General features: G+C 39.4%; 1 long non-coding RNA gene across 1 annotated transcript; it reads left to right on the top strand.

The window, feature by feature from the left end:
• Window positions 1-322: 322 nt before the first annotated feature.
• Window positions 323-22,803, top strand: LOC104689763. Its single transcript, XR_005603837.1, has 3 exons — window positions 323-582; window positions 21,857-22,091; window positions 22,730-22,803. It is a non-coding gene; the product is annotated as an uncharacterized LOC104689763 (long non-coding RNA).
• The last annotated feature ends 1,384 nt before the right edge of the window (window positions 22,804-24,187 follow it).

Below are 24,187 nucleotides of genomic sequence, written 5' to 3'. Positions count from 1 at the left end.
GTTCTGAGAATAATAAAGCAGCATTATTGAATATCTCCAGAAATAGTGCTAGTTTGAGGTATTGAAATGCCAGGAGCTATTATAAGAGAAATCAATCTGTTGGGCGGTATTTCCTGAAAGCGCCTGACTACTCTCTCGCATCTTGTTACCAGACCCAATTCAGCATTAAGAACCAAGAAGGAATGCCAAGAATGAGTATTTTTACTCAAAACCCCTTAACTATAGCAGTGCTTGGAACCTTAACTTCCCCAAAAGAAATGCCTCTGTCCTTTGCTATAGAGGAGAGTGCTTCTCTTGGACAGTAAGCAGACAGCATGGCAAGATGGGGTTTAGAATGTGCTTTGAGTGTTCTTTTATTCTGCACTTTCTGATTCTCTTTGTAATAACATTAGAGTCAAACCACATGAGTTAATAAATGGTAACCCCACAGACTTTAATGGAAGATGACGTTTCAGTGAGTCTATTTTTCCTGTAATGCAGCAAAGAGGGTTTAGGTAAGCTCATGTGATTGTATGTTCCAGTATTTCTTTCAGGTCTCTTCATGCTTGTGGCTGTGTATTCAAGTTTTTCAATCAAGAACAGGTAAGTCTTTCAATAATATTTGTGTTTCCTTCAAAGTCTCTCATGCCTGGGGATTTTTATTGAATTTTGTTTCTGTTTCATCCATTATCTGCTCTATGTGAAACATTTATTTTCTGTCAGTGGAACTCATCTTTTGAGAGAGCTGGGCAAGGAACAACTACAGTCTTCAGGTTTCAGTCCTGGGCTTGCTTCTATAAGTCTGAACTATACACCATCAGATTGGCCTTCCAGAGCACAACTCTGCTAGTTGACATAGAAATGCTGCAATTTGAAGGTGAGCCAAAGTGAGGTAGAAATGACAAATTGTTCGTGTCTGGTTACCAGTTTAAAGCCATTTTGGTGCCCTAGTTCAGCTGGCTGTATGACATGGGTCCTGAAACTCGACATGCTATTTGCTGTGCAAAGCTATTCAGTGCTGAAAAGGTTTGTCGGGAACTTCTTTCCATCAGAAAAAATGTGGTGATAAATGCAGTACAGGGCTTCCAAAGGTCCCACTGTCATCTTAGGGTTAATCCTTGAACATCGTTCAATTTGTCACAACAGACATCAAAGCGGAGTCACTCTACTATTTGAGTTTTGCATTGAAAAATTTAAGCTTTGCTTCAACAAAGCAATGCCCTTGAAGGTGACTGGGATGCTGAGCTCTGCCAGAAGCTCTTGTTTTGTTGCTGTCCTTTACTCAGCCTGTACAGACTGCAGCACTGTGGTAGGAGTGCGTCACACTGCAGTGCACGGTCATCAGCTCTCAATGCAGACTTTGGAGGCTGCAGTGTAAGACTGCAAGGCTAGACTGCAGAGATGCTGAGCTTTTGAAAAGCCGCAGTTAGAGCTGGTTGAACAAGCAAAGTGTTCACTGGCAGGATTAAGCCTGTTTTGCTGTTTGTCAGCAGATTGTGTTCTTTGCAAATGTTTCTGTAAGAGCCACAGGGCTAGAAGGAAAATGAACACTGTTTCCCTGTCAGGTGGGAGAAAAAGGGACTGGCTCTGGCAGCCTTCTTATATACATTTGAGTGCTGCCCCCGAGCAGTTTGCATGCTGCGTTGTTTGAAAAAACTATGCAGAAAGCCCCAAGATTTACCTTTCGTGGTACCCTACGGTATTGGTGAGAGACCAGCAGCAGCACAAAATAGGCAGCTGAAGCAGAGAAAGAAGTTCCTGCTCAATAGAACTGCTGAGAGTGTTTTATCTGAACAACCTGGCTTTCATCAGGAAAATCCAACAGGAATCTGTTTTTCCTGTATCTTTCTCAGGGCTAAGCAGGGCTGGTGCTGTGAGACCATGATGACAGATAGCTAGTTTGACAGGATGAGGAGCATTATAGCTGTCTTTTTGAGGTAAGAAAACTCCTTTTCTTCTACACACCCTTTACCATTACTAGTGGTCCTGATGGGTGAAAGCTGGCATGTTCAAAATAACAACTTCAAACTAGTTGTTGATCAGAGCTACTTGATGACAGTAAGACTCTGTGAGGATATTTGGACTGGAAGGAGATGAGGAGGGCACTATGGAGCAGACCACTGTTGTAGCATATTCTTTGCATATCTGCTAATTGCTCTTGTCAGGGACATCAAGGATTATGTTCTTGTAGCATCTTTGTAGGGTCTTGTTCTCCTAAAGCCAGTTATGTACCAAGAAGAAATCGCTGCAAGGTAGCTTATTATAAATTGAGGTAACCTGTCCTAGGATTGGCTTCAGATATTTATAATCTCTCCCTGTGCTCCTAATGAAGACAGCACAGAATGTTTTGATATATTTGAACAGCTATATTTAAAAACAGATGGGTCTTTACCTCTCCAAAAGCAGCAGAGATGGCTCCGTTCTACTCTTCAATTTACCATTCAGCCTTTTCCTGTTGCCATCCCCACATGGCATGTGGGGTGTTTAGACAAGGGCTTCTGTCATAGATATGTATATTCAGATGAAAAAAAGTCCAATTATATGCAACTGTACCCCTTTATACATGAGTATGGATAATTACGTAAAGCAGAGCTCTACTTCAGATGATCATACAAAGAGTACTGCTATGTGAGTTAAAGAAATAAAACCCAGGGTGATGCCTATGTTTCTCACCAGAAATAAGTTTCTCCTAAGAAAAAGGTCTGCAGAAGCCCCTGAAACCCACTGCTAAGAAGCAGAGGTCTGGGACTGCTGAAGATAGAAGCCATATATCTGAGAGGCGAGGATGATGTTACACAAACCTTGTTTTTGTAAATTCTCTGACATGACTGGTTCATAGGGGAGGTTCTGTGGCAGATGGGTGCTTGGTTAGACACAAGAAAGGCTGTTCTCAAGTTCTGCTGGCTGGTTTGGTTTGGTTTGGTTTGGTTTTTTATCAGAGTTAGACAGTAGCAGGAAACATTACATCCTTGTAAGACCAGAATCATCCAAGGAAAACAGGGCCTTTTTGCCCAGCACTATAAACGAAAAACCACCTGCATCGCTGGCTTCACCTGGAACAGCTCGAGAAGTACCTTTTAGTACCTTGCTAAAAGGGTCAGAGACAAGATCTGACTGCAGAGTGATGATTTCTCCTGTGAATTGTGCACAAAGATCCCTTCTTCAGAAACCTATTTTTAATACACAGTCTGTTTTTCAAGCTAGTAAGAGCCAGTCTCGCCTTTCTAACACAATGGATAGCTCAAAATAAGATGCATGTGCAGCTTCAGTCCTGCACATTTGTAGTTCAATTGTTGTTTACATAACACATTCAGAAGGGATTATCCCTCTATTTGGCTCTTAAATGTTTAAAAAATATTTAATCTGCGATCCATCAGTTGCCAAGGACAGGAAATAAATAGACTGTTACCTTGTTAGTGTGCTTGCTTTTGTATTACCTGTGTAAGCTTAACAGTGGTCTTTAAGAGAGATGTTAAAAAAGAGCAAAGCTTGTAAAATATAAACCGGAAAATAAATTTTTTTTGCCATTTAAAAAAATAGCATAGAATTGGATAAATAAAAGAAATCAGAAGATCAGATTATGGTCAAATGTTGGAATTAATTATGTTTATGAGACCTCTCAGTCTTTATACCAAAGTAGAATCCCACCAAACCTGTTTAAAAGAAACGGATTGTTATTTTAGCACATTTGCAGGTACAAAATTGAAATGGCTATGGTGATTCTCTGAGAGTCTAGTTACAAGTGCAAGTATATAAGGATTTTTGTCTCTTTCTTGTGCTGGCTTTCAGTCTTGAGGAATATTCAAAACAGCTGCAAAGACCTTTCCTTTAAGGGTGCTGGTTTATGGTGAAGTTGTAATCGGAGGGTTCTGACGCAAGTTTCAGTGTCAGGTTTTTTGCAAAGAGATTTGTCATCTTAAAACAAGAAGACATGAATAATTCCCGTAAGACTAAATGTCCTAAACAAGGAAAGAGGCTACCGTTGGTAGCAAGTATATTTGGATGCTTGTAAACTGTTTTCTGTTGCCAGAAAAATCATGAAGTCCTTTTAGTACATTCAAGAGAACCAGTCTGTGCTAGAAATGTTGATTCTGTGCTCTGGTAAAAGGAAAGGTAGAGCAAAGCAAATTAAATATGGATTGAAAGTACATTAGTTTAATGGTCAATCAATAAAAGGAGAATATTTTAATTGAAATACCTTTTCTAAGGCATTCTTTTAATTATACACTTTAAGGGTGTTCATTATTGTAACTTTTTCTAGATAGAACTTTCTTCCATTTATTTCTATTTGTTTTCATTTATTTAATTCCTTCCTACCCCATAAAAAACACCCTTGTTAGTGGTAAGTTTTATTTCTGGTAAAAAAGTCACTTGGAAATATACCTTCTGTTCATGATAAAATTTTCCTGGTAACAAACATCAAAATTTTGTTTGCATAGAATATTCTAATCATAGAATCAGTTGGAAGGGGCCTTTAAAGGTCATCTAGTACAACTTCTCTGCAGGGAATAGACATTTGAATATTTCCAGGGACGGAGTGTCCAGCACCTCTCTGTCCCCATGCCTCACCACCCTCATACAAAGGAATTTCTTCCTTCTGTTTAGTTGGAAACTACCCTCCTTTAGTTTAAAACCTCTTGTCCTATTGCTACAGACTTTGTTAAAGAGCCTGCTTCCATCTTTTGTGTAAGATCTTTCTAAGTACTTCCTCATGATCCCTCTGATCATTTTTTAGCCCTCCTCTGAACCTGCCCCAACAATTACATTCTTTCAACCCATGTATGAGTTGAAATACTCTTTGCTTTATTATTAGACCAAACTTTTTGCAAAGGAGAAGAAAAAGCCAAACACTTTGATGACAGTATTATTCATTGTTCATGTACCTTACTTCCATGTGAGACAGACCTGTTTGTACACTGTGTAAGAAAAGTATGTCCCAGTTTGTGTCAGAGTGAGTTTTTTCCTTCGGGACAAAAGAGTGGAACAGGTGCCTGCCAGAGGTTGCATGCAGCTCCCCTCAGTGTGGCTCCCAATTATATCCAAACTGAGGTGCCTAAATTTCTACATCTGTACCCGAGCAGTGACCAAATTTTAAAAAAGCACTGACTGGGATACTTTTCCTCAGACACAGGAACCTTTTACCAGTTTAATTCCTTCGGGCCTGTGACATGCTCCTTACTGAATTAAAACATTTTTCTATTCCTGTGAGCTGCAGAGATTAGATAAAACTTCATCTCCTTTTTTTGTATTGCCTGATATAAGCCTAAAAGAAGAGGGAAATCAAAGGAACCTTGTGCTGTTTCTATTGACATGTGGGCAATTTTTGGAAGCCAGCTTTTTGGAACAGGAAGCCTGATACTGGATTGTAAGATACTCAATGGGAATGATGTGTTTGGTCACAAAACCCTTTAGGTATGGGAGCTTTAGAAAACAAGGCCACTCACATAAGCATGTAAAAAAGGGCATCAAAAGCCTGGCTATCACCAAATACCAGTTTTGCCTTTGCCTCAGATGAGGTCATAGGTAGAAAGGCTTCCAGAATGGCCACTGAATACAGAGATGGATTCTGGCTATGCAGAACACAGCTTTCACATTTGTGGCACATTTGTGAGAGCATAGCCCTTCTTCCCATGCTGCATTCCCTCCATCATCTGCCTTCTACTTTTTTCAAAGCTCCTCTATCAGCAAGGAACAGTGACATCTCACTGGAACCTACAGGGAAGGAGCAAAACTATGGCTAGTAGCAAGTGTCAGTTTGTGTTACAAAAAGAATAAGCTACATACAGGATACTCCCCTGGTCTTTCCAAATGTCTCTATTAAGAATGGTTCCATTATTTAAAAATAAAAACATTTCCATAATGCAGGAGAAGAGTGCCTGGTTGAAAACCATTTTTTCTTGCACTTTTCCCCCCAGTCACTGTAAGAATAAATACATAAAGTTCTGATAAGATTGAAAGCCTTTTCCCACAAGTGTAGCTTTTAACAAAATACTGTATGAAATGGGGGTCAAAAGTCTGTATTTTGAAAATGTCTAACTTGGTGGGAGATACTTCTACATAGTATGGAAGAGAAATCACTTTAGATTCCAGGAGAGAGTGGACTCACTTTCTCCATTCCCTCCACAGTAAAAACCAGTCAGGGAAAATCAAACAAACCAAAAAAATTCAGTGAATTAATCGTTCATCCTCTGCAGAGATACAATAGGAGATAAAGAAGTACACACTAGCATAGGACATTGGCTCTGTTGAATCTCAACTTTTACTTTCTACCTTAGAGAAATTAAGAGTATACTGCTAGTCAATTTATTATAAATCTGCATGGACAATTTACTCCATTTAGTAATTTTAATACTTATTGTTCACTGCTGGTACGAATGAAGACTCCAACGACATTTAATTTTAATCCGTTTTTAGGAAATTTTTTTAGGAAAACTTTATTTTAGGAGGCCAGATAGAGGAGCATATAAGTCTTCTTGTGACTTGAAGGAAGCGTGCTAAAAAACCCCCCAAACTTCTCTTTATTATCTTCAGAGATTATGCTCAGAATGGTACCTCTCACAGTGTCATTCTTACTCAAAGTAGAGTTTGTGGGCTTAAAAGAACCTTGCTTTTCACCCATCTGCCATATGAACCTGTGAAAGGGATTTGGAATAGTACAGTTCAGATGCAGTGCAGATAAATCTGGAGGCAGGCTTCAGTTTATCCAATGTTCCATCATGTTTGTTTCCACAAGTTTTTGACTACATGGTGTACTATGGTGATTTTCCCTAATGAAGCCCTGTTCTTTTCTCTAATTTGATTCTATCTGTTTCCCATCTGTACTCTCATTGTTTTGCTTTAATTTCATTAGAATGTAGAGAGGTTTTTATAGCTCCTTAAGAAATGAAACATGGAATCACTTGGTTTTTCATTTCCCTTGAAAAATGAGTTCCCATTTTGAGTGTACACAACTCATTAGAGTATCATTAGCAGATTTAACATAAATAATGGAGGCAACTGAGGATTAAGTGTAGCCATAAATATGATAAGTAGGTGACTTAAGGAAAAATTTGTAAGTCTGAAGCATGTTCTGATTTTCTGAGTTCTTTCAGTTCTAAGATATAAAATTCATTGTCTCAGATGGGGATGATTTTTACTTTCACTGATCATGTTGAAGCCTTTGTATTCAGGGCACAATATAAGCTCCTAATTACATGTGATTACAGAGGACGTTATAGAGATTCTCTCTGTGACTGAATTTTCAAATGTCAATAGTTACACATAAGGAATAAGATGGCAAAGCTCTGTTCTTCATTTCTTATTTTGCTCTGTGATTTCTATCCCGTCAACCCTAAATCTTTTGCATGCTTGACATGTTTCTGGCTTCAGTTTCTTCGTGGCAAACTTCAGATCAACTGCAGCACAGTGTCTATGACTAAAGATAGCAAATATAATCATTGGCTGCATCATTCACAAAACCTTACAATCTTGCTACAACAATAAATTTTCTTAGCCTGTATAAAGTGTGATTGTTACTAACTCTTCGTCTTGTGGTGCCTTGTGGTGGAAACACAATTATTCCCTCTGAGATGGAAGACCTTCTATGAATTAAATCCAAGGTGTTTAATTCAAGTTCCTGGTGTCCTGATCAGCTTGCCTGCCTGTTAAACATTTCTTGCTTCCCTCACTTTGTGTTGTCATATACATTCCATTGCAAAATGGCAGCTGGAATTCAGCCCTAAATGAAAATTAATTTTTCAGCTTTAATATTTCAGTTTAATTTCCATACAACACCCTTCTTGAGAAAGATACGTACAAATGTCTTATGTTGAGGCAATGGATACTTTATGTGGTGTAGAATTATTCCATGATTCCATGATCCTCATTCAGAGGACTGATGTAGCTATAAGAAAAGTAATGACACCAGAATTCGCCTTTTTTTTTTTTGTGGTTGGAGGAATAAAGCGGAATTCATATCTCTCCCCCTTTTAACAAGCCCAGGATGAAAAAGCCTGTTTATTTCTTGAAGTATTTGATGCAATGAGGAGAGAACCTCCACTTTTCTGCACATAAAGGATGAGGCATGTGGCTTACAACTGAGTCAGATGATCTGTGGAATTTGCAATTATCATTTGCCACACCACTTGGACAATAAACTCTGGTAGGCTTGGCAGCCTGGATCTGCTGTGGCTGGATATGGCAGGTCCCTTCAGAGAACATTCTTTGCTAGTGGCCTTTGAGAGTGTTACCTCTTTATACAAAACTGTGCTATGACTTTTCACCACACAGCTTCCACTCTGGTGGTTTCTCGGGAGAGGAAGGATTAGCCCTGATCCTTGTCAGAATGACAAAGCTTGTGTAAGGCTGGACAGGCTGGTGAGGCTCCTCAGAGTCTGGGAAATCAGGAAGCCAGATAATAGATATTATTTATTTCTCATTCCTTGCAAGATTCATAGAATCCTACATTTGATTCATAGGTATATAATCCAATTTCATCCTCAAAGCAGGACTAATACTGAATTCAGACCAGGTTACAAGGCTTTATCCAAAAAGTCTTGTAAACCTCCGAGAATGAAGATTGGACATTTTCTCTAGAAAAACTCTTCCATTTCTTTTCCTTATATCCCTCTGAACCTCCACTGACTTAATTTTTGATAACTGTCTCTGATTTTTCTTCCACACACTGCTGTGAAGAGTCTTGCTATGTCCTCTTTATGATCTTGTAGGTACTGAAAGACAATTATGAGATACCTCCAAAGGTGTCTTTTTCTCCAGGCTGAATGAGCTTTTTTCACAGGTGCAGAACTCCTCATTTATCTTCACTGAATTTCATTATGTTTCTGCAAGCCCATTTCTCTGGTTTATTTATGTCTCTATGAATGGCAGGTCTGCCCTCAAATGTATGAGCTACAACTCCAATTTGAGGTCATCCTCAGTTGTGATGAGATGCATTGTCGACACATGTAGGTCATAGGTAACAATGCCAATATCAGATAGGGCCCAGGAAAAATACCTGAGAAAAGCCACCTATCATTCTGCCCAAGTGGAGTACACATCAGCCACTTTGTTTTGAACCCAGTGATCCTCTCAATATTTCACCCAGGCAATTATCTGCCTGACTAAACCTTTAAGTTCCTTCTTGGATGAAAGGATATTGTAAGAAACGATGTTGAAAATCTTGCTAAGTTCAAGGTCAGTGGCATTCAATGATTTTCCTGTATCTGTACCCTTATCCCAGTTGTCTTTTTTATCATGATCCAAAATATCATGATCTTTTCATCAATATACCTGGAAAATATCTAGTTTTCTATAGAAGTTCTTCTCTAAATCTGGACCATTAGTGAAACACTAATGTCACCAGTAAATCCCACGCATAACACACAGATACAGCCATCTTTTACTCACCCTTTCTGGACATTGCTTCCTTTTGTTCATTCTCTTCATGACACCTGTCTCTGAAAGATTTCTGATTTGTGATGACAAAGTCTTCTGCTCAAATGGGAACAACAGAGATGGAGAAACAGAGGGATGGGAAACAGATTAGTTCCTGACAGGTTTGACATTAGTCAGGCATATGTCTCATAAGACACTGAGCCCATTCTGAAGTGAAGGCCCAAGGATGGGCCTTCATGCCTTATGAAAATGGCACTTTATTTTTACCTTGGAGTAAGTACTCTGAGCATAAGTTTTCTTAAAAAGAAGTAAGATACTAAGTGGTTTCATTTTGCCACAAGGCTAACTGTCCTGAGGGTTATGGAAGAACTGAGGTGAGTTGATTCATCTTGTAACAGAACTGTCACTCCTTGTGTTAATTTCTGTTTGTGCACCAGGACAGCTGAGAATCTCTGGTTGTGCTGTGGTAATGAGCATTGCTTTCTGTTTTCCTCTTAACCAAAGAAAAAAACCCAAGGAACTGAATTACTTTAAGACGGTTGGAGAGACAGCTTTTACATTCAATATTTTCCCAGAGTATAATGTCACTATCTTTCATATATGTGCTAACTCTTTAATTTACTTTCTTTTACATAAAACCCACTTCTGCTGCTTCTGACCTCAGCCAAGTTACTCTGTGTTGCTAACCTTGCATTACTGAGTATCTGACAGAAGCAAGCCATAGTGCACCAAGAGGTGCTGGATCTTTCCTGCTCTGCTTCATATTTCCATGAAAAGATGACAGTTGGCAGAAGATGCAAGTTGTCACATTATACGTGAAACTACTACAAACTGCTTTCATAGCAAAATGTCACAAAGCACATGTTGTTTGGGGAAAGAGAAAAGGGAAAGCAAATACTGGAAAGGTACTGAGTAATCAAACTTCAGTTGCTTTACACTAGATACTGAGTGGTGCGAAGAAGAGATGCCAACAGTTTTAGCCCTTTCCTGAGACTCACAATGGGGTAATTCCTATTTTTATTTCTTGGCTTTAGTCCCAATATCTTGATAATGTTTCTGCATTCTTGTTGTACCTGGTCTGTAAAGCAACATTTCCACAGGAAAGGAACTTCAGAAAATTAAACCTGGAGTTCCAGAGTTTGCTGTAATTTTTTTCCCACTCTCCCTTAGAAAGGTTTTTAAAATACATTAATATGATTATTTAGACTTTTCGGACTTCTTTAGCTAGCTGGTGGCTGTTCAAACCTACACAGAAACTTGAGGTTTCCAGGAAATTTTAATTAGAAGGATAAAGTCTTTCTAAAGACTTTCAAAAGAATTTTCTTTCCAAAGTGGGTGTTGCTTGCTTTTTTTTTCCTGCCCTGTAATCTGTAACAAGACTGCCCATAGAAAGAAAATGGTGCCCATTTCTTGCAACTGAAACCAAAGCAGAAACATTACACCCCTGCTGATATATCCACTCAAAGAGATCTACCAAAAGCTGAAATACCTGTCCGGAATAGCTGTTGTTGCTCCAGTACCTGAAAATCCCTCTAGCATCCATCCTTAGCAGTAGATGTCGTAGCTGCAAATGGACCCAGATGGAAGAAATCTTCAGACAATTAGCTCTGTTACAGGAGGAGTTCAACAGGCAGTGCAGTACCTGGGAACGTGAGAGGAGGTCAATAAGTGGTGTTGTGCGCTGTTTCAGACTGTCCAACAGCCTTGCCTTAAGGTGTACAAAGTAATCTAACCTCAAACTTTCTGACACTAGCAACTCATGAGATAAAGGAGATTGCACAATTTTCTCTGCATGGAGTACCTTCCCCTGAAGTGTCTCTACACAACAGATACTGTGCAGTGGGCATGCAGAATGAAGGTCACAGTAATAGTGGACAGGATCCAGGAAACACCAACCATTCAATTTCATCACTTGTGAGAGAAACAGCAGCTTCAGAAAAAGATCTAATTGGAGATTCCTGGCTGTGAAGCACCAAAGCACCTATTTCCCATCCAGACTTTTTCTCTAGAGAGGTTCGCTGCCTATCAACAGATTGCATTCGCAGTGCCACTGAGAGGCTGCTAAACCTAGTGAACCTTACAAATTACCATCTGCTCCAATACCATTCTATGTAGGGTCTGTGGTAAGGCAACTTTGAACACTCAGAAAAGACTGTATATCCCTCAGCAATACCAAATCACCTGGAGCACAGGTTATGTTCTCCTCTGTCCTCCTCAGATATAGGAGTTCAGGAAAGAGGAGTCAAATTGAAAGATGAATGCCTGGCTGTGTGGCTGATGTCATACTCAAGGTTTTGGCTTTTATGATAGTGGGCCTGCCTTTTCAAGCTGGGTTTGTTTTGAGCTTGTGAGATTCACCTGACAAAGTGGGGCAGAATGTTGGTCACCAACAGATTTACACGGAGAGCATTAAATTAGATTTAGTGGGGAAGGGATGAAGTTTTGAGCAATAGACAAAAACTAGGGGCTGCTAATGTATTCAAAACCAACACAGAAACACCTGTGGGATGCCTCAAAGGCACTGGGGAGTATTCACCTAAATAGGTGAAACAACCTGTAACTCAGGTGGAGGGCCCGTGTAGGAACACCCACAGCATGGGTAACAAACAGCAACATCTGGAAGCCACTGTGCAGCTGGAACACTGTGGTCAATCACTGTCACTGAAACGTGGCGGGACAAATTGCATGGCTGCAGCACTGCATCAGTGGCTATAAACTGTTCAAAAGGGACAGGCAAGGAAGGAGGAGCGGGCAGCAGTGGGGAGGATGTTACCCTCTGTGTAAAAAATGGATGAACTACACAGAGCTGCTGTGGAAAACCAACAATATACAGACAAAATGGATAAAAATTTGTGGGTAAAAATTGCGGTCCAGTCAACAAGGGAAACCTCATGGCTGATGTTTACTACAGGCCACCAGATCTAGGGGAGGATGTTAATGAAGTGTTTTTACTTCAGCTACAGGAAGATTCACACTCCAGGCTCTGATCCTGATGGGGGGGCTTCAACCACTCTGAATTTACTGGAAAAGTACACAGAAAGCCATAAGCAGTCCAGGAAGCTCCTGGAATGTGTTGAGGATAATTTGTTAATCCAGGTGACAGACAGCCCAACCAGAGGAGAAACATTACCAGACCTGTAATTTACCAACATAGATGAAGTAATTACAGATGTCAAAATTGGTGTCGGCCTGGCCTGCAGTGATCATTTTTTGATTGAATTTACTGTCTTGAGGGATATGGGCCAGATGAAGAATCCTTTTCTTTAGGAAAGCAATAGTTTTTGAGGACCTAGTGCATTGAGAGCCTGGGAAACTACCCTCAGGGATAAAGGAGATAAAAATTGCTGACAGCTCCTTAAGGACACTCTTCTCAGAGTGCAAGAGGCCTTGTTTCCCTGTAGATTACTATGAAAGGAAGGTAGGAGGCCAGCATGGCTCAGTTTGGCTTCCCAGTCCAACTAAAGACAGAAACGCAAAGGACAGATCCCCATCTTGGGAAGAATATAGACACCGTCTAGATGTATGAAGAAAGGAACAGGAAAGCTAAGGCACAGCCAGAGCTACAGTTTTTGAGAGATTCAACGAATAATAAGGGCTTCTACAGGTATGCTGGATAGAAGAGAAAGAGTAAGGAAAATGTGCCCCCTCCACAAATAAGACAGGAGAACTAGTGGCAATCAATGTGAAGAAGTTGAGCTACTCAGCAATTATTTTTGCTTCAGTTTTAAATGTTAAACTGTCTTCCAGCATTTCTAAAGCCCCTGAACCTCAAGGCAGGAACTAGGGGAATGAAGTTCAGCTTTGGGACCAGCTGAGGAACCGGAACATAAATAAGTCCATGTCACTCAATGAGCAATAACCCTCCAGGACACAAAGCCTACTTTGCTCTAGCTTTCAGTGCTGTAGCATTTCCGGTCTCAAGAGAGACTCAAGATTAATTTTCCTAAGAATGTGGAAGCAGATTTTTTGTTGAATATTTCATACAGAAGCATGGCAGTATTCACCAAGAAATTATCCTCTTGGGAAATACTAACAATAAAGATTGGTTTTGTTTCATTAAGTTTCCTTTAGGTCCTACAGCAGAGTTCTATCTGTATTTTGTTGGATTACTCAATCAACCTCAATTCCACTTGCCTTCAATTAGTTTTGCACTTAAAATTCATGCATTTCTGGAGTTGGCTACAAGAGTATGAAGACGGGAGCTGGGATTGGGAATTGATACTAGTCCTCAAGGAGGATTTAACAGTGAAGAAGTAAAATTATTTCACCGTTACCTTTGTGAGGAGTAAAAGAACATTAAATGACTGGAAACTAGCTTCATTTTCTTCCCCTTTGGCACTGACATTTCCACTGTCTTAATAGTCACTTAAGAGAAACCAAAGAAATGTGCAAAAGGTACTACCTATGCTGTAGGTTCATGGTGAAGGAGTTTTGAAATGCACAAATGTGGTGTCACCTCTCTACTGTTCATTATTCAGGGCCCAGTAGATTTGCAGAGAAAGAGGGAAGCATTTTACCTAGATATGACAAGGATCCTGTGTTAGGGTGGTGCCAACATCCAGAGCACATGTTGCTTCCAAGATGGCTTGTACCCAAGTTAACATCCACCTAGGAAGCATGTGTACAAAGGCAGGGAAACTGAGGCAGCAGAAACTGCAGCACTGGCTATAATGCTAGCAGGCCTTTAGCAGGTTATCAGATGGATTTACTGTGTGAAATTCATGCTGCTTTTCTGCCTATCACATACATTATGCAGTTACCTCTCTTACTTCAAAATAAACATGGTGAGCAGCTCATAAACTTTATACTTCATTATTGAATTAATGAAAATTTTTGTGCCCATGGGAGAACTCCCTGTTTAGCTTGGAGTTCAATACAATCCATCTGTATTGCTGAAAAGCAATAGCTTTTCAGGTATTGTTCAGGCAGCCAATTGCTTCCTGTTTGTATACAGCACCAACGATAATTAGAAAATATGACAAGAGAAGAAATCTTGCAGGCTCATGCACAGTTACCTTCCTTCCCATCCGCCTAAGGAGCTGGATGTCCTGCCTTTGTTGCTTATAAACTGTTAAGTCCAAGTATGCTGTTTACGAGTGAGATGGAAGGGGAAGGCAACACTTTAAAGGGCACAGCCAACAGTTTTCAGGTCCTACGATGTCATTGAGCAGGTTAAGAGGGGAACCTTTCTTAAAGCTCCAACATCTTGCCTAGGAAAAGGAAGAGCAGAACACTGGGATTTTCTCTTAAAAAAATTTTAATGTAGCTTCCATGACTGATAAGAATATTTGAAAGCAAACTATAACGTACACCTTAGTATACCATACAAAGCAGCAAGCATGAACTGGATGGCAAAAGGAAAGACCACCCAAATTCCACATTTTAAAGGCACTTGATGAATTTTCAGATTTGAATTGGAAGGACAATGCTGATTTTACGTGAAAATCCTGACAAATGTTTCCATTTTCATGGCCTAAATCCAAGATCTGTCCTCCCCATAGGTATTTGCGACTCACCTTTCTGCACTTCTATCACTTTTCCTCATCTCTGTCTACAATGACATCCTGTAGGGACATGGTTTCTAAAGCGAAGAAACACTGAGTGTGGGATGCTCTGAAAGGGTTGCACAAAACAATCCACTAGTTTGCATGAAGAAAATACTTTCTGTATCATTTATAAATAAAATAAAATTAAACAAAAATTAAAATATTTTGATTTTTTTTCAATATCTATTCTACTCCATGTTTTATAATGTATCTAGCATTTTATTACAGTAATACATTTATATAACTGATAAATAAACAAACATATACACAAATATTGAGGTTGTGTGCTCAAAAACTGGTTTTTAATAGGGTTGTTGGAGAACACTGGCCTGTCTTTTCTTTGTATTGGGGGCTAAGAAAGGAAAATAAAAATCCATGTAGACTTTATTTATTCCAGGAAGAATAATTTTCTAGTTCAAGATTCCGAGTACTCTTGAGCCTTTGTATTTGATTAAACAATGAAAAGTATAAGTAACATTATTTCCCCAATGATGCTTGAGACAAGATTGTCTCCTGTTTGTACTTGTTGTTATACCCAACATTAATCTCTCTGCAAATATCAGATTAAATTCATATTTCGTGCTTTATTGTCCTAGTACCCTTAGATCAAACTTCTCTGTCCTATATTTTCCTGGAGAAGGCTGAATTTTGCAGAATGGTCTTTGACCTATGTTTCAAAATTTTAGTGGTCGTATTTCCATGACAATCCGAGGTGTTTTATGAATGACAGTTTTAAAGTTTACATCTTTTGTTTGTGAGATTGTATGGGGCACAGAGAAAACACAATTCTTAATGTTTAGTGATGTAAGTTTTTCTTTTTGATGTAATTCTAGTAATGTCCTGATCCCAGCCTTGACATAATATGCATAAAACACTTATATCCAGTTTTAGATGCACAGATTAAAAAAAGATTGTTACTTTGTCTTTTCCTGAGACTTTGAAGGCAATTCTCATGGTACCACCTCCATCTTCCCATCCTAGTAGTCAGTAGTGCATGAAACAATTATTTCATACAGCCATCCATCCATCCATCCATCCATCCATCCATCCATCCATCCATCCATCCTCTGCTTCTTGGAGCTGGACTTGTATGTAAGTGAATATCTCTCCATGTCTTGGTATGTTGTCAAAAAGCACAAATAAGTATTTGTTATGTACTATGACGAGAATTCCAGAATATATTTTTGTCATTTGTGTATATTCTGAGATTGTTTTTTGATTTCAAAGTTTTGGCAACATACTTTTGGTTCTGGCTTACAAAAGAGAGAATGTAATTCTGTGGTGATGAAGTTTGAAATAATATTGAGACCACTGAATATAATGCACTATACTGTGTCATCAAGACATAATACACACATCAAATCAAATCAAGATTTTACCTTTTTTTATGGATGAGGATTTTCTTGTAAGGGAGAGAACTCAAATTTTGCAGATGGAACTAAAATATAAACCTACTTTTTAAATACTCCTGGTATAGAAACTTCCATGGAAATTTGATATAACTAAAGGAAAACAAATATGTTTTTCTTGTGAATGTGAATAAAAAATCAAAACCAAAAGAATAAGATAGAGGTTATCACCCCAAGCTCATCTTCTCCTCAGTCAGAGGGGACATGAGTATTCTTTGGAGGAAGACTATCATTTTTGCCAGGAGTGGCATCCAGCACCATCTTCCAGGCTATGGTTAAGACTGCAGTCCCACTACTCTAACAGTTGCTGGAAATGGTAAAACCTAGGGAAAAAAAGGAGGACAGAAAACATTCAATTAAATCTGAAGAAACCTATTTCTTCCTCCCAGTTAAATCAGTGAAAAGGTCAGGAACCAGGAACGTGATAACAATCCATGAGACCCACAGGTCTGCATGACCAAGGATTCTGCTGGAAGAAGCCAGTGCTTGGAAAATACAGCTAGACTGTATTCAGATTAGAAATGAGGTTCCCTCTTTTCAAGGTGCAGGGTACTCGAACATTTCAGCAACTTGTTAAAAGATATGGCAGCATCTATATCTCATGCATATAATTTAGTACCTTAAATGAAGTCTGGTGATCCAACCAGAAAATTCCTAACAATATCATGACCTTTATCTGTGTTGAGGGTGTGACAACTGGTTAGATCCCCTGTGCAGATCCACATCAAAGAGGAAGGCTAGCTGACTCTTTGTGCAGAGCAATGAAGTTAGGTACAGGTTTTAACAGACAATAAAACATACATAGATATAGGTATAGATATATTATATTATCCATGTATTAGATATCTTGTATGTATTATGTAAGTATGATTAAAACATATATAAAATTTTTTTTTGTGTGATTTGTCCTGTTGCACTGATTTAGACGTGATTTTAAACATCATGCTTGGACAATGAATAAATCATGCCATGTTGCCATGGTCACTGTCCTGACATATATGATCTTTCAGTCCTGGTAATCGATAGAAGAGAAATCAAAGGCTGAACACAAAAACAGACTCTCTGAAAGGCTTAAGGTTCTTTGAAGACTGTTGCATTAACAGAACAGAGAATGAAATTCTGTCACAGCTTGAAAAGAAAAAGAAATCACAGAAATACTTATTAAATATGTGCTTCTTCAGTATTTTAAGTCACTGGTGTTCTTTTTTCCTTTAGTTTATCCCAGGGCTTGGAATTCAATTACTCAGTGAATCTTGAGGAACTGATTTACAGCACAAGCCGCTGAGTGATAGGTACCAACTAACTGAGTTGCATCAGAAAGGGTTGCCTGCAGGACAGTTGGGACAGAGTCCCTGGCTGCCTCAATAACCTCAAAGGGATTCATTCACATCATTACTGCCAGTGCTGTCCCATCTGATGGCTCTGAAATTATTTTTTTTTAATCACAGAGAACTAAATATTAGCCAGTTATCACTAATTGAACTGGAGGAGAGGGCACTCAGAGTGGCAATATCCCTTAAGCAGCTCCTGAGATCCAATTCTTCACTACCAGATTTTATTACTAGGGACACAGGAGACCAAAATACAGTAATTAATGAGTCAAAAAGGCTGAAGGAATTCCCAGGAGCCCAGGAAGGTCAGGCATCTTACCTCTTTCTAAAAAGGGGAAATGGGAACATAGGGACAACTTGAACCTGGGGAAAAATTCTTAGGCATATTATTGATAATTCCATCTAGAAGCACCCAAAAGCATGCTGCAAGGATATAAAGCAACTGGTATGGATTTGTCAAGAATAAATCATATCAAGTGATACAATTTTCTCCTTTGACAGCAGGTCTGGCCTTACAGGTAAGAGGAAAGTTGCCAGCATGATAGCTCCTGATATCAGCAAAGCCTCTGAACCTGGTTTCCCTGGACTTCTTTGAAAGAAAACGTGGAGGACAAAAAGCCCTCCAGGCAGTGAGAGGAATCACTGTGATTCATCCCATGGAGCAATTTGGATTGCCTTCTGGAACAGGACTGTTTCTGCTGACTGGCAACTTCTTTGTTTGAAGGTCTCTCAGGCTACTGATCTTCTAAGCTGTGTCTAACCATTTACACTCCTCAAGTGAGGTAGAAAAGTCTGTGCCACTGCAAGACACCTATCTTGCCCTTGATAACTGTCAATAGCAGGCTGAGCTATCAGGCCTGGATGATCCATGCGCAGCCAAAGAGCAACTCTGGTTGCAATGGAGCAGCAATGGAGACAAAGCTGACTTCTCCATCACTGGCCACTGAATCAGAACATGGCTTTCAAGGGAGAGAGAAAGACGTTGTGAGTTAGGGTTAGGAAAGCTCTCATGAGAAAGTGGCTGAGCTAGGGATAACTGTCGTTCCCTATTAAATTCAGCCCTGCACTCTTAGGATCATTTTTTATTGCTGTCAAGTAGGAAAGCCTTATATGAGTCACTTCACAGCTCAGATCTGAAAATTGACTGGCAGCCTAAGTGAAGCTAACTGGTCATTGTTGTGTGATGTGCTTGTTAAGATGACAGCAGCAGCAAGCTGGAGTGTACTCAGAAACAGGCTTAGCAGCAAAAGTCTGTATTCTCTCAAAATCCTTCTCTTGTGTGTTCCTACATATCTAGCCCTTATCCAGGCTGTGCTCAGCCTTTCTGTGCAGGTCAGGAGCTGCAAAAGACTTATTCATTACGATGAACAATTCACGCTCTGAAGAATTTTCAAAAGAAGTCAGTAAGCAACATAGCTACCCCAAGCAGCAAAGATCGGAGTATGCGTCAGGCTCGGCTGGAGAAGGTATTGCCATTAAATGGAAGATTAAGTCCCACTGGAGATAAGATTCTTCTGTGTCCACCAGAATATAAAATTAATTGCATATAATTTTAACCCTGTGTGTGGCTTACTTTGCATTTATGATGAAATGATTTCTTCCCACTTCTTCTATTTATTTCAAGTATTAGCGAAGCAGTACCTCAATGGCTGTAGGCAATTCAGTAGTTTAGAGATGTACTGATGCCTGGTTTGAATTTAGTGGTCTTTCATCTATTGCTTGTGGCATAGGAAAGTATAGTAGGCTGCAAGAACTCTACTCTCCAGGTTTTTCCTCCTTTTCCAAGGCTTATTGGCATCCAGTGTTTGTCCCACTGGCAGTGGGTGAAGGCTAGGGTGTCAAGTAAGCTTTTCTTTTTGCTCTATCAAACTTGAGGTGTATTTGAGTCGTCTGTGCTACAAAGCTCAGGAGACAGAGACTCTCTAGTTCTTGGTTTTGAGGCTTGAAATGTTACTTTGTATCTTGTGGGGGGTTTTTTTTGGTTCAGTTGAGTCTATCAAGAAATAAGACCAAAATCATTCAGGCTACAGCATATCATAATACCTCAGACACTGTTATATCATGAAGGCAACACGAATCCTGAAGTCTCCTCTTCTGCTAGACTCATGCCAGCATCAGTGAAACCTATCCTGTGTCACCTGTTCGAGGTGCAGATACTTCAGGGAAGGGTTTTTTTCTGACTGTATCTCCTTGGTGTCTTACCAGAGACACTTCCCCTCTCCATGCTGTCATAATGTCAAGAGAATAACAGACTCAAGTTTAATGGTTACTGATATGACAATTCACATTTTATAGCTTAGTTCTGTCTGCAGGTGGTATCTCATACACACCATAAAGTCTTAGAAAGAACCCTGAATTTCTTGTAGGTTGCAGATTATTACAAATTATTTTTCACTATGGTTTTTTCTTGGTGGAGATGCTGATGCTTGTTTTCATTTGGGGGCTGGGGAGGAGGGCACTGGACCCTGCTGATGAAACTGAAGCTGTTGTCTGGTCTTTTGACAGTGAAATGGGACATGATCAGGCAATGTAGCTAGAACTGTGAGGCATACACCATTATTGCCTCAAACTTTTTGTTTCCAGTCACTGAGAAGTGATCATCCATTGACATTAAGCTGTGTGCCAGAAACCAGAAAAGCCTAGAAATACACTAGGAAATTCAATTTGCACTAGATAGTAGGGCCTTTACAGTAACCACAAAACTCTTTGTTACACCTGATGATTTTGACAGAAAAAAAAGGAGACCAGATGATGCAGTACCAGGTAATAGTAATGCCTTTCATCACCTAAGTGGAGTTAGTCACTAGGAAGAAAAAAACAACTATTAGCTTACCCCCCAACATTAATTAAATCACACCTGAGGGTGTAAAACTGTCAAACAAATCTGATCCTCTGAATAAAGCATGAGTTGAGTCTTAAACCTTATTACTCAGATATAGCAGGTAGTTGCAACCTCTTTAGCATTGTCTCAGAAGGAATAAGAAAGATTTTGTGCAGTGAATTGTCAAGTGCATCTTCTGAGCTATGTTGGTAATACATTATGCAAATTCTGTGTAACCTGCTCCCATGGTTCTCCCTGGGATTACTAACTCTCCAATACAGGTGAGTGAGTCTTGCAAGCATGGTGTAATGGCTAGAGATCTGTTCCTGAAGAGATGTGAAGCAATACAGAATGATTGGCACTTCGCATTTCATCAGATGTCCTGTCTTAAAACACCAGTTTCTGAAGTTACGAGATTATTTCCTTTTTTCATTTAAATAACGGGCTTTTAGAGGTCTCCAGCACACAGAAAGCTTGAGAACCTAACATTTTCAACTTTTCAAGACTCCAACCAGCGAAAAAAAATCACAAAGTCGAAAAGGGAAATGATACCTCATTTCAAAATGTTTCTTTTTAAGCAAACCTGATGCATACAAACTGTTTCAGATGCCAAAATTAAACACTTTTAAATGTTAGAACACAGAGCTTTAGGTCTTTATTCCTATAACTGTAGGAAAACTGTTGGTTAGCTCTTTGTTAGTGGAAGCTGATTTTTCATCTCATGATGCTACTGCAGGGACTAGAGCTAAAGATGAGCTCAGACCCTGGGATCAAAGCATGAAAACTGTGAATGGTTTGGACTGACAAAGCTTTTGAAGAACTTCAAAATCAGAGAAAAAACTACTTGTATTTTAACAAATTAAATTATTTTCCATATCAAAGAAACATGATAGGAAATGCTGCCTAGACCATACTCAGCAGTAATTCACAGTGTATTGAAATGTAAAACAGTAGGCTGAAATGCACTGCTGTCATGATCACCTCCTAGTAACGTGATCAGCTCTCACACCTACTTCCAGGATCCTCCCATGCTTTGAGGTCCATTTTGGCTGGTTTTGTATTCTCTCTTCAGCCCTCGAGGAGAAAACTTTCTCCACCAAGTAGAAAGCACTCGCTCTTGCTTCTATCTTTCTAAGCTGAGACTTTTACTTTCTCCAGTCACCTCTGTCGTGTTGGCCTAATTTGGATTTCCATGAAATGTTCTATATAGGACTCTGAATTCACTTTGAAAGTTTCAGCTTGTGCAAAAAAACCCTTCAGCTCAGTCTTGCAGATGTGTTTCTGGGCAACAAAACATAAGATGCTTGTTCTTGCTCCTTTCATGTGGTTCTTTGAGAATCTCTTTTGCTAAATATGTAAGGAAATGATTATTCCAGCACTTGTAATTCTTTTCAACAGCTGATCCTGTTACTAACACTTGCTCAGTAATGGAGCCTGCTTGTCTCCTTCTGTGACCAAGACATTTTCTTCAGTGCAGCTGTAGTTATGAAGACCCTGCAGAGCTGAGTGTGGCATCCTGGTTTGACAGCTGGGCAGACTGCAATACTTGCAGACGAAAACAAATGGTAACATTTCACACAGATGCTCAGGGATATAGCATTACTGCTGTTTTTCTCACAGAAAATGCTTCAAGGTACCTGTCCTTTCCTCTTTGTTTTTGCTGGGCCAGTTGGAGTAAACACTGTGGTTCACTGCGGTTTACAGTTAATTAATTAATTTGTAAGGACCAGAAACCCACTGTGGACACTGTTGCAACTCCTGTGCAGATTCGGGTGTTCTTCTGATAAGAGAAATAGTTGTCTTGTGATTACTCAGTTGACCTGAAGTACAGCCCACAATTTGCTATTTTGGGACTTTATTCCACTTTAGTCAAGCTCATGCCGCAGTGTGCCCACACATATGCACACAAATCAAATGGTAGGAAAGGAGTGAGAGTCCTTGCAGATGCTTAGCAGGTTCTTGGACGATTTTGCTGGAAGAAGTCTGGGAAGGTAGGAAAAACAGTCAGTTCTGAAGTGAAAATCTGAATTATATGAAGCACAAACATTTTGGATCCCTCTCTTGCTCATGCATCTATAACTCAATAAAGCAAATAAGCTCTGTTGATAGTGTGCAATTTAGTTGTTATTCAGGCACCAGGTGCGGGAAGAATGCATTAAAATGCATGCTGACTGGTAGGAACATAATCATGGAAGTTGTACAAAATTTGCATGTATTTGCACAATGCATTAATTTCATTCTTAAGTGTACTGCACAACATCTCTCTTACAGATCAGAGTGTGATGCAAAATCCTTTGGAGGAAATGTGAAGAACCCTCTTGATCCTGGACAAGTATGGATTGGTGTCTCTATGTGTAACTATCATTTGATAATTTCACTCAATAAACTTAGGAAGTTTCATTAGTCTCTGTCAGAAAAAGAAGCTAAAAGAGCTTCTGGTAATGAGGTCCATAGAGGAGGTAGCAGTTTATGAAGAGACAACAGATAAAACAGCTGTGGGAATTATTAGACTATTTAAAATCTTATTCCAGGCAGATTCACTATTATGTGTCTCTCACATACAATAACTAGACAGAGAACTTCCATTCATTTTCCCAATAAATAGTTATGCTATTGTGGTTTTGGCTTCAACTGCAGAGGTGCCATATCTTTGTCTGAGTCATTTATTTTCACCTGTGAGTGGACACTAACTCCGTGTGGTAATGCCATTCTTTGAAACTGGAAGCAGTGCCCCATCCCTCCTCTAATCACAACCATAAAGTATTGCTGCCTCCACAATAAGGCTTCCAGCATGATCTTTTAATTTTTTTTAAATTGTTTTTCCTGCCCATGAAGAAAGTTGCATGTTATGACTCCTGCTTCTTGCCCAAACCTCGCAACACCTGAAGCAAACAGCAGATGGTCATCTCCACAGCAGAATCCCTTCTCCACTCCATGACTGATGTGGAACTCATATCAGTGGATTTGTAAGGATATGCAGATTTCAGTTACACTGGATAAATTATAATTTTGAGAAGTTTTATTACTGGAATGAACCTATCAAACATAATCTGGCATTGTAAAAAACAACTGACAAAGACAGTTTTTTCTTTACAAACAGAAACATTTTTCTACTTTTTCAGTATAAGGCAAAAATTCTTTGAGTAGAAAGGTGCAAAATGGTGCTTTCTTATGGTTCAATGGATTAAGCAATATTCTTCTGCCATCTCAACCCTTTTTAACATGGACTCTAGTGTTTCCCTGAAGATGCATGGCAACATAATTACATATCCTACAGCATCATATCCTATATCTCTGAGGAGTCCTAGTAATGATAGTTCATTTCAGGATTTGGAGTGGAAAATACAGATAAAGGAATGACAGGACTCAGCACCTGAAGGGTTTGGTTTTTTATAAACCCTGTATGAAAGATTCTCAGACTCTGTAAAGTACTACTTAAAATTGTATTTTTTAGAGGTAGTACCACTAAGAAACAAATCAAAGTATAGACAAACTTACTTCTGGTGCTGGTAATGTCAAATTGGGCAGTGTAGAATGGGTGTGGCATGCTGTGCAGATCCACCTATGGGAAGTTTATTCATTTTTTGTTCCTCTAACAGTATTTTCCTTCAAGGAAAATAATCCTATTCAACACTTTCATTGTTCAAGAATATGGGGTTCCTACATGAGCTTGTTGCTTTACTGTTAGACAAAGACAAGGGCATGCAAGTGGTATAATCACCAATATAA

Source organism: Corvus cornix, chromosome Z, assembly GCF_000738735.6.
Source record: "Corvus cornix cornix isolate S_Up_H32 chromosome Z, ASM73873v5, whole genome shotgun sequence".
Lineage (NCBI taxonomy): Eukaryota > Metazoa > Chordata > Aves > Passeriformes > Corvidae > Corvus > Corvus cornix.
This window is presented reverse-complemented; position numbering and strand designations above follow the sequence as displayed.